The 11,464-nt window shown below is 44.2% G+C and overlaps 1 pseudogene; it reads right to left on the minus strand.

Moving 5' to 3' along the window:
- Window positions 1-7,928: 7,928 nt before the first annotated feature.
- On the minus strand, window positions 7,929-8,543 carry LOC142861852 (protein lin-28 homolog A pseudogene; annotated as a pseudogene).
- Between the last annotated feature and the right edge of the window lie 2,921 nt (window positions 8,544-11,464).

An 11,464-nucleotide genomic window follows, 5' to 3' on the forward strand; every position in this document is an offset into this window, starting at 1 on the left:
ACACCACAATCTAACAACAGGAAACAGTGCCCCTTAGAGAAATGGTTGATTCTAGGGCTGGGGCAGGGAAAACGCAAAGTGAGCCTGGAACATTTTGTGCCACAAAGTAAGGAAGTGTTAAGATGAGGATGGTGGCAGGTCAAAAGGACACATGAGCCAACCTGAAGGAGCTTATGACAGCTGAAGTTGGAACATCTTCAACAACAATATAAAAAATGGTAGTCTGTGAATTTAAAATATCCATTGGTCTGTATTGATGAAAATAAATGAATGACTTAATGAATGACGTTAACTGAATGATTGAGGTTAACCTCACCGGGTAAGACATACTGACCTCCGGCGCCTCCTGACCCACGCTACGCAGGGCACCTGGCTTCGTTGTGGGGAGGGGAGGAGGAGCATGTGAGAGAAAAGTAGACAATGTGGGAACCACCAGATTAAAAGTGACTACACATTAGGCAAAACTAAAATGTTTATGGATGCACATTCATCCTAGCCATTGTAAATATGCATGTGTGTGTACGTATGTATGTCCTTGTGCGTGTGATGACACTGTAAAAAGCGAAGAAGAGGCGCCCTAGAGTCAGGAGAGCGGCTGCTGTGTGGGGAGGAAGGCAGTGGGGGTTGACACCTGGGGATTTGGGGATCCTGTCCCTTGACCCCGCTGGTGGTGACAAGTGTGTTCCCTTTGTGATAACTCATCAACCTATATTTTCACTCTGTGCAGTTTTCCGTCACTGTGCTATACGGTAAGAAAGGTTTAACACACATAGGTGTGTAAGATACTGGGCTATAAGGACAATGGACACCTTCCAGCTTCTGTTTACTGCTTGTTTGCTAACAGCAGGGCATTATGAGTACATTACGGGATGCAGAGGAAAAAGACAAAGAATGCAGAAACCGGAGTCTCTCAGCTAGGACCCGGAACAGGTTAGGGCCTATCAGGGGCAGGATGAAGTAAGAATCACTGTGGGGGCGGATGCACGACCAGTGTGTAAACAACTGAGTTATAAAAGGGGGCCTAACACACAAAGGAGGGTCCCTGCCCGGAGAAGAGGCCACTGCGCTGGCACTCTGGGGGCTCGGGCCCTAGCTCGAGCTAGACAATAAAACTCCTTTTGATAATTACAGCCTCGGTGACTCTCTGTCCCGGGGCCCTGCGAATCTCGAATACAACAGGTGGACACTTGTGCATACCTGGGCGGAAGGAAATCTGGAAAGAAAATACATCAAACTGCTTACAGTGAGCGGTGGGATTATTGATTTTAATTTTTATTACGCTTTTCTATAATTTTCAAAATGTTTACATTTTCAAAAATAAATGTTAGTTTTATAACTGGGGGGCGGGAAGCTCAGAGCATTCTGTTTTTATTCTTAGTTAGAAAGCCACTTCCTAAATGTGATCGCAGTCCTTTTCCCCTCCAATCATCTCTGTGGGGACAGGCGCTCCTGGGGGACAGGCGCCCCGGTCGGTCGCTCTCTGCCGCGCTCTGCTCGGGGCTTCCTAGGCGCGCTCGGGCCTGGCGGGCGGGCCCCCGCCTTCCCTGGGTCCGGGTCGGAGCGTGGAGACGCCGCGCCGCAGGGCTCGCCCCGCCCCTGCCGCCGGCCCTTCCCAGCGGGCGCCGACCGCGCCCTCAAGGCCTCCGCCCGGTCCCGCTCCTTTTCGGCTTGGCCCGAAGTTCGTGCGAAAAATAAAAGACTTAGGTAAGGAAACGGCCAGGATGCGGAGGGCCAAAGAGCGCGAAAGCCCCCAGCCAGCCCTCCCCGGCCTCGCGGCGCCCGCGTCGGCCTGACCCCAGGTCGGGGGTCGCGGCGGCCGGCCGGTTTCCCGCGCGGATGGCGGGAGAGGGCGCCGCCGCCCGCGCCTCCGCCTGCGGAGAAGAGCGCTGGATTCTCACAACCCGCACGTCGGAAACGAGCCACCGAGGAGCAAGCTTCTGAAAGACAAAACAAAAACACCAGTAACACAATAGAAAACAGGTAAGGGACAAAACAGTTCGCAAAAATGAAATATAAATTACTTTTAAACACATGAGAAACAACTTTCATAATAAGAGAAATTAAAACTTCAACGAGTCGTTTTTAACCTATGAGATTTCCCTGGTCGAAAGGCTTCTACTATATTGCATTGCTCACACCCTTAACTGCGACATAAGCTCGGGAACACAGGTAATTAGAGTAATTACGAAATAATGTCTTTCATTCAGCCAAATTTTCTAGTTACGTTTTTCAATATTGTTTCTGTTCCTTTTTTAAATTTTTTTTTTATTTTTTCTTTATTTCAGCATATTATGGGGGTACCAATGTTAAGGTTACCTATATTGCCCCTGCCCACCCTCACCCCTGGAATCAGAGATTCAAGCGTGACCATCCCCCAAACGTTGCACATCTTACTCGTGTGTTTGCATAAACCCATCCCCTCATCCTCCCTCACACCTGCACACGATAAATGTTCCTATATGTCCACTTAGGTGTTGGTCCGTTAATCCGAATTTGCTGGTGAGTACATGTGGTGCTTGTTTTTCCATTCTTGAGATACTTCACTTAGTAGAATGGGTTCCAGCTGCATCCAAGAAAATACAAGAGGTGCTATATCACCATTGTTCCTTAAAGCGAAATAGTCTTCCATGGTATACATATACCACATTTTATTAATCCACTCATGAATTGATGGGCACTTGGGTTGTTTCCATGACTTCGCAATTGTGAATTGTGCTGCCATAAACATTCAAGTGCAGGTGTCTTTTTCATAAAGTGACTTTTGATCTTTTGGGTAGATGCCCAGTAGTGGAATTGCTGAATCAAATGGTAGATCTACTTGTATCGCTTTAAGGTATCTCCGTATTGCTTTCCATAGAGGTTGAACTAGTTTGCAGTCCCACCAGCAGTGTAGGAGTGTTCCTCTCTCTCCGCATCCACGCCAGCATTTGTTGTTTGGGGACTTTTGGATAAAGGCCATTCTCACTGGGGTTAAGTGATATCTCATTGTGGTTTTGATTTGTGTTTCCCTGATGATTAGAGATGTTTTTTTCATATGTTTATTGGCCATTATTCTGTCTTCTTTTGAGAAGTTTCTGTTCATGAGCTTTGCCCATTTTTTTATAGGGTTGTTTGATTTTTCCTTGCTGATTTTCCTGAGTTCTAAATAAATTCTGGTTATCAGCCCTTTATAGGATGTGTAGCTTGTGAAAATTTTCTCCCAATCTGTGGGTTATATGTTTGTTCTCTTGACAGTTTTTTTGGTTGTGCAGAAGCTTTTTAATTTGATCAGGTCCCATTTATTTGTTGCTGTTGTGATTGCCTTTGGGGTCTTTTTCATATATTCTTTGCCTAGGCCAATGTCTAGAAGAGTATTTCTAACATTTTCCTCTAGAATTCTAATAGTTTCACACCTAAGGTTCAATTCTGTTACCCAGCGTGAGTTGATTTTTATGAGAGGTGAAAGGTTGGGTCCTGTTTCAGTCTTCTACATGTGGCTATCCAGGTTTCCCAGCACCATTTATTGAATAAGGATTCTTTTCCAGTGTATGTTTTTGTCTGCTTTGTCGAAGATTAGTTGACTATATGAGGATGGTTTTATATCTGGGTTCTCTGTTCTGTTCCACTGGTCAATGTCCCTGTTCTTGTGCCAATCACAAGCTGTTTTAATGACTATAGCCTTGTAGTATAGTTTGAAGTCTGGTAAATTGATACCTCCTATTTTATTTTTATTGCCTAGGATTGATTTTGCTATATGGGGTCTTCTCTGGTTCCATATGAAGCGTAAAATTATTTTTTCTATATCTGTGAAAAATGATAATGGTATTTTGATAGGGGTTGTGTTAATTCTGTAGGCCACTTTGGGTAGTATAGACATTTTAACAATGTTGATTCTGCAGACCCATGAGCATGGTATATTCTTCCACCTGTTTACATCCTCTGCTATTTCCTTCTGCAGTGTTTCACAGTTCTCCCTGTAGAGGTCTTTTACCTCCTTAGTTAAATATATCCCTAGGTACTTTATTTTCTTTGTTGCTATTTTGAAGGGAATTGAGTCTTTGATTTGGTTCTCACTTTTACTGTTGTTGGCATATATGAATGCCTCTGATTTCTGTGTGTTGATTTTGTATCCTGAGACTTTACCAAATTTATTTATCAATTCAAGGAGTCTCTTGGTTGAATCCTTGGGGTTTTCTAGGTGTAATATCATGTCATCAGCAAAGAGTGAGACTTTGATCTCTTCTGCTCCCATTTGGACGCCCTTAATTCCGCTCTCTTGTCTGATTGCTGTAGCAAGGACTTCCAGCACTATGTTGAATAGAAGTGGAGATAGTGGGCAACCTTGTCTTGCTCCAGTTCTAAGTGGGAATGCTTTCAATTTTTCCCCATTCAATATGATATTGGCTGTGGGTTTGTCATATATGGCTTGTATCATTTTTAGGTAAGCCCCGTCTATGCCTATTTTGTTGAGTGTTCTTATCATAAAAGGGTGTTGAATTTTGTCAAATGCTTTCTCTGTGTCTATTGAGAGGATCATATGTTCTTTGTTTTTGCTTCAGTTTATGTGGTGAATTACATTTATAGATTTGCGTATGTTGAACCATGCCTGCATCCCTGGAATGAAGCCCACTTGGTTGTGATGGATTATTTTCGTGACAAGCACTTGGATTCAATTGGCTAGGATTTTGTTGAGAATTTTTGTATCTATATTCATAAGGGATATTGGTCTGTAGTTCTCTTTTTTTGTTGCATCTTTTCCTGGTTTTGGTATCAGGGTTATGTTTGCTTCATAAAATTTGTTGGGGAGGCTTTCATCTTTCTCGATGATGTGGAATAATTTTTGCAGGATAGGCACCAGTTTTTCTTTGTAGGTGTGCTAAAAATTCAGTTGTGAAACCATCTAGTCCAGGACTTTTCTTTTTAGAAAGGGTTGTTGGTTTTTTTGTTGTTGTTGTTTTTGATATTGAGTCTTACTCTGTCGCCCTCGCTAGAGTGCCGTGGCATCAGCCTAGCTCACAGCAACCTCAAACTCCTGGGCTCAAGTGATCCTCCTGCCTCAGCCTCCCGAGTAGCTGGGACTACAGGCATGCACCACCATGCCCGGCTAATTTTTTCTACATATTTTTAGTTGGCCAATTAATTTCTTTCTATTTTTGGTAGAGATGGGGTTTCGCTCTTGCTCAGGCTGATTTTGAACTCCTGACCTTGAGTAATCCTCCTGCCTCGGCCTCCCAGAGTGCTAGGATTACAGGCATGAGCCACCTCGCCTGGCCAGGGAGGGTTTTTTTTTTTTTCAATACCAATAAGTCTTTATTTATTCATTGCATTTTCCCAGGGAAAGTAGAAAGGAAGGGAAAATAGTCACCGTGTGTGCTACAAAATGATTAGAAAATGGGAAAGGAAGTACCCAGTACAGCAAAATCAACTATCAAATAAACATACCCCAGGATGGGGTCACCAAAGCCCAAGGGGGCTCAGTCTCCTGCAGTTCAGGAATAAGGGGAAGGGATCAGGAAAAGAACAGACAAGTACAGGCTTTCCTACCCTCCCTCCCCATAAATTCAAGATTTCACACAAAGCTTTGGTTTCTAGCAGTAAACATGGAGTTACATTCGTCCATCTCCTATTAAACAATCTTGTGGCCACTTTGACATAAGTTTCTTGCACCTGTATAATAAAATTTCCTGAGTGACTTGGATATACATTCATAATCCCTTTCTTGGTCTCCTGCCCTCACTTTCTATATGGAAGGCCCCCAATTGCGTCTCTCTACTTTCAGATTACAGATTAAGTAGGTTTGATCCATCCAAAATACAGCAGTTGTTTCAAGTGTTTGGCATGAATCACCATCAAGAAATGGTCTTGACTTAAGAGGTTGGGAACAAGGGATGGAGGGTTCCTAGCTTCCTCAGGATTTTTGCATAAATCATTGAAGAGTTGTGGAGGCATCCCAAGAATTAAATGCATTATGTGTGTGGGTGTGTAGGTTTCCTTTTGGGGGGGATGGGAAAGAGGGTAGGGTAGGAGACAAGTTTTTAGGACAGAAGATCTGGTGGAAAACAGGAAACAGGGCATGGGGAACACAAAAGAAAAAGGTTGGTGTTCAAGATCCCCACTTGAAGAAGAGGCCCTCCCCACACTAATGTTTCAGATCCTTTTGCCTGGTGCAGAACCTTCTGTCAAAGATGCTTTGGCTATTTTTCTCTCAATACAAAAAGAAGTTTGTAAACAATAAAACCCCAAAAGAACATGAAAACCAACACATTATATTTACACAAACTAGGCCACCTAGCAATCACCAACTCAGTAAAGTCCTACAAAGCCCAGACAAATACAATAACTAGAGGGGGGCAGCATTCAGGGGAGACAAGAACCGAGGAGCAGACACACACCACCCAATGCATTCTATTGCATTTGTCCCGTCTCAACACAGTGAGGTAGGTTTGCGGTGATCTCACAGCATGTAAACGAAACCCCCTTTTGCTCCTTCAGCTACCATGACACTATTAATGACTACTGCAGCAGGGCAGGACACTGGCTCAGGGCACCACAAAAGGCCCTCGTTTATGGGTCTCCCTGGAACCTAAGACATTTGAAAGGTTAAGGATTTTAGTCCTCAATTCATATATCCATCCCTCAACAGCATAGGATGAGTACAGGGGTATTGGTCTTAAAACTTATCCTTACTAACTCACAGTTTTTACAAAAACACACATACACTCTGTTGTGCATGAGTAGGTCTAGCCAAACCCAGTGAAGGATGGATCGAGTATGTAAAGCATGTCCTGTGCCCTAGGATTAGACAACCCTCACCTAACCTTGACTTCCTCTCTGGGCCTTCCACCTAGCCCTGCCTTTCCTAACCTCTCTGCAGCACCTTTTCCTGTTTAGACTAATTTCTAATCTTCCAGTAGAAGGCGATCAAGTCATGGGGCAACCCAGTTAGAACCTAGTCTCCCATGAAACGTTTTCAAGGTGGAAGGGGTTTCAAGTAGATACTATGGCAGAAAAGACAGCTCTAATTGGCAAAAATGAGGTAGTTCAATAGGCTGTGCACTCCAAATAGTTGCTCTCTATGGTGATAAAAACAACAAAAACCATTCCTGCTGTGCAGACCTGGAGATGCTGCCGAACTTATCCCTGAGATTGCTCATGTACCTGAGAACACAGTGCAGGAATGAGGGCCTTAGATTAAAATATACAAAAATACAAAACCAGAATATTTATATTAAGAAAAAAAAGTTAAAATGCACAAGATACATCATTCGCACATAGCTAGTGCAGTTGGCATCCTGGAGAAAGTGGGACCCAAGGTGCAGTTATCCAAGGGAGCAAATAAATAAAATCACATTGGCCCAGAATGGGGTGGGAGTGAGCTTAGGAGCAGCAGGTCTGCAGCTGTTCCCCCAACCACCCTTTCTGCCTGTCATCACTACCCATCACTTGGGACAGTTCCCAGCACCCTATCTCAAGAATGGGTATAAGAATACAAGATATGGAAAAAACCCTGCCTTACTCCTGAGATTCCCTCCCACAGAATGTAGTGGCTTATGGGTGGGGTCCATTAGTCCGGTCTTGTACTTAATCGTTTCACTCTGGCATGGGCATTATATTATTACATATCCTCCTTTAAAAGGAAAACAACTTCCTATCCAGGCCACATTCAAAAGCTAGAGATTCGGGGATGGAGTCTCAGATAAAGCATTCAGGTTCTAGGGTGATTTCCCCATAAAGTCCTCCCTTGCATTTGGATAGAGCATGGGTAGGGTTCCTTTGCTTCATCCTTTCCCCCCACCAAGAAGGAAGAAGGGGTGATGCCATGAACCTGGCCTGAGATACATGGCAGTGCCAACCACCACCAACCCACCCTATCCCCACTTTCTCCACTCTGCTGCTCATTGAAACTTCCTGATAGCAAAGGAATAGCCCCCACCCCCACCCACTATGGCTCAATTCTGGGGCTCTGGGAGCAGGGCAGGGCTGTGGATCTCTTCTTCTTCCTCCCGAAAGTAGGCTGGCTTTCCCTGTGCTAGGGGCCTGCTGGGCCTTCAGTGGACACGAGGCTACCATGTGGCTGATGCTCTGGGAGAAGTGGCACTTCTTGGGCTGGGGTGGCAGCTTGCATTCCTTAGCATGATGGTCTAGACCTCCACGGTCGTAGCTCGTGTCTCCCTTTGATCTGCGCTTCTGCATGCTCTTCCCCTGTGGCCACCTCTCACTCCCGATACAGAACACCCCACCAGGTCCAGTGACTGGGACAGATTCCAGGCCCTTGGCAGACTTCTTAAAGGTGAACTCAACTGCCTCACCCTCCTTCAGGCTCCGGAAGCCTTCCATGTGCAGCTTACTCTGGTGCACAAAGACGTCCACAGGGGGTCGAGGGCGACCCCGGCGCGGGCGGTCATGGACAGGAAGCCGAACCCCATGCGCACGTTGAACTACTTACAGATGCCAGCACCATGGAGCAACTGCGGCTCGTCCGCAGCCCGGGCCACGTCCTCGGGCGCCTCCTCTGCCGCCTTGGCGCAGCCACCTGCAAACTGCTGGTTGGACACGGAGCCCATGGTCGTCGGCTGAGCCCGCGGCCCCTGGCCCCTGCTCAGGCGGCTGCTGGCCCCAGAGAAGTCCGGAGGCAAAGGGGTGGTTTGGAGAAGAGGCTGCTACATCTCCCCCCGCACAATCCACGGAGGGTTTTTTATTGCTGTTTCAATTTCAGTACTTGATATTGGTCTGTTCAGGAATTCTATTTATTCCTGGTTGAGCCTAGGGAGGCTGTGTGTTTCTAAGAAATTGTCCATTTCCTCCACATTTTCCAGTTTGTGTGCATAGAGGTTTCTGTAGTATTCATAAATTATATCTTGTATCTCCAGGGCATAAGTTGTAATTTCTCCTTTATTGTTCCTGATGGAGCTTATTAGAGATTTTTCTTTTCTGCCTTTCGTTAGTCTAGCCAAAGGTGTGTCAATTTTTTCAAAGAATCAACTTTTTGTTTTATTAATTTTCCGTATGGTTTCGCTGTTTGTTTTGTTCTGATTTGATCTTAATGATTTCACTTCTTCTGCTGCATTTGGAGTCAGTCTGTTCTTCTTTTTCCAGCTCTTTGAGATGATTCATTAGGTTGTCTATTTGTGATATTTTCGATTTTTGGATATAAGCATTTATGGAAATAAACTTTCCTCTCAGGACTGCTTTAGCTGTGTCCCACAAGTTTGGTGACTTGTGTCTCCTTTGTCCTTTAGTTCAAAGAATCTTTTGATTTCCATCTTGATTTCCTCACTTATGAAGTGATCATTCCACATAAGCTTATTTACTTTCCGTAATTTTGTGTAGAAATGCGGGTTCCTGTTAGGGTTGATGTCTACTTCTATTCCATTGTGATCTGAAAAGATACATGGTATAATTTCTGTTTTTTTAAATTGTTTGAGATGTGCTTTGTGGTCAATCTTAGAGAATGATCCATGAGCTGATGAGAAGAACGTATATTCAGTGGTTTGGGGTTAGAATGTCCTATAAATGTCAGTCAGGCCCATTTGTTCTAGGGTTCTGTTTAAGTCCATTAGTTCTTTGTTGATTTTCTGTTTGGAGGATCTGTCCTGTGCTGTCAGTGGGGGGTTACAGTCTCTGACTATTATGGTGGTGTTGTTTATCCATTTGTTTAGATCCAGTAGAGTTTGCTTTATGTATCTGGGTGCACCAAGGTTGGGTGCATATATATTTAGAATTGTTATGTCTTCTTATTGAACTGTACCCTTCACCATTATATAGTGACCTTCTTTGTCTTTTATTACTTTTGTTGATTTAAAAGCTAAGTTATCTGTAATCAGCACTGCCATACCAGCTTTCTTTTGGCTTCCGTTTGCTTGAAATATTGTTCTCCACCCCTTTACCTTTACTCTAATTGCATCCTTGCAGGTTAGATGTGTTTCCTGAAGGCAGCAGATACTTGGCTTGTGTTTTTGTATCCATTTGTCCAGCCTGTGTCTCTTGAGTGGGGAGTTCAAGCCATTCACATTCATTGAGATAACTGATAGGTGGGGCAAACTTCTGTTCATTATGTTGGGTTGAACTTTCTTGCTTTGTTTTCTCTCTTGAACCATTGTGGTGTCTGAGCTTTGATCTTTAGCTTTGAGTAGATTTACATTTGTGAGGATTTATTGTGCTGATCCGTGGGTAACACTGTTTTGAGTACTTCTTGAAGCACTTGTCTTGTCTTGGTGAATTCCCTCAGTCTTTGAGAATGTCTTGATTTCTCCTTCATATACAAAACTTAGCTTTGCAGGGAATAAGATTCTAGGCTGGACATTGTTTTGTTTCAGAAGAGTAAGAATGGGGCTCCAGTCTCTCCTGCTTATAAAGTCTCAGTAGAGAAGTCTGGTGTTATTCAAATTGGCTTTACCTTATATGTTACTTGCTTCTTTCGTCTTACAGTTCTTAGAAGGGCCTCTTCAGTTGATACTTTGGTCAGTCTGATGACTGCATGTTGTGACGTCTTCCTGATTGCATTGAATCTCCCAGGGGTCCTCTGAGCTTCTTGAACTTGTATATCGAGATTTTTAGCAAGGCCTGGGAAATTTTCCTCTATTATATCTTCAAATAGCTTGTCCAACCCTTGAGTGTTTTCTTCTTCCCCTTCTGGTAACCCTATGATCCTCACATTAGGTTTCTTCACATAATCCTACATCTCTTGTAGGCTTTGATCTTTTTCTTGTTTCTTCGCTCTATCTCTGTGACTGATTTATTTAATTGGAAGGTGTTATCTTCAATCTCTGAGATTCTTTCTTCTGTTTGATCTACCCTGTTCTTGAGGCTTTCCACTGTATTTTGTATTTCCCTGAATTGATTCTTCATTTCCAGGAGTCAGTTAAACTTTTCTTCATTGTATCGATTTCTTTAGTGAATTTTGTTCCAGGTCCTGGAGGCTTTTTGTGGTTTCTTTGTGTTGGTTATTGAGTTGTTCTTGCAGGTCATTGAATTTTCTTAGGATCCACATTCGAAATTCCTCTTCTATCATTTTGGTTGCCTGATTTTGGTTGGTGTCCGTTTCTAAGGGGCTAGTGCTCCTCTTTGGGGGTGTGGTTTCGGTTTGGTTCTTCATATTTCCGGAGTTCCCTCACTGATTTCTTCCCATGTCAATCAGTTGTTGTTTCTTTCCTTTAGGTTTTTGTTTGGTTATTGATACGCCTTATTTAGTTTCTGAGCCGGTAGGTGGTGTCTGTGGGTGAGATTCAACCACTCCCTTTATGATGAGTCAGTAGGTGCTGTGAAAAGGGCAGAGAGCAACGCCCCCCATACACACACCCTGGGTGGGCCCAGCCCCTCCCGGTGCTTTCTGAGTCCAGAAGAGGCAAAAAGGTCCAATGAGAGGTAAGGCGCAGCCCAGGGCACGACTTCTGCGTGTGGGGATCAACCTTGCAGTGCAGGTGGTGGACAGCCCACCCTCCTAACCCTCGGGAGGGGAGCAGAGCTCCTCAGAGGCAGGGAAAGT

This window comes from Microcebus murinus, chromosome 18, assembly GCF_040939455.1.
Source record: "Microcebus murinus isolate Inina chromosome 18, M.murinus_Inina_mat1.0, whole genome shotgun sequence".
Taxonomy (NCBI): domain Eukaryota; kingdom Metazoa; phylum Chordata; class Mammalia; order Primates; family Cheirogaleidae; genus Microcebus; species Microcebus murinus.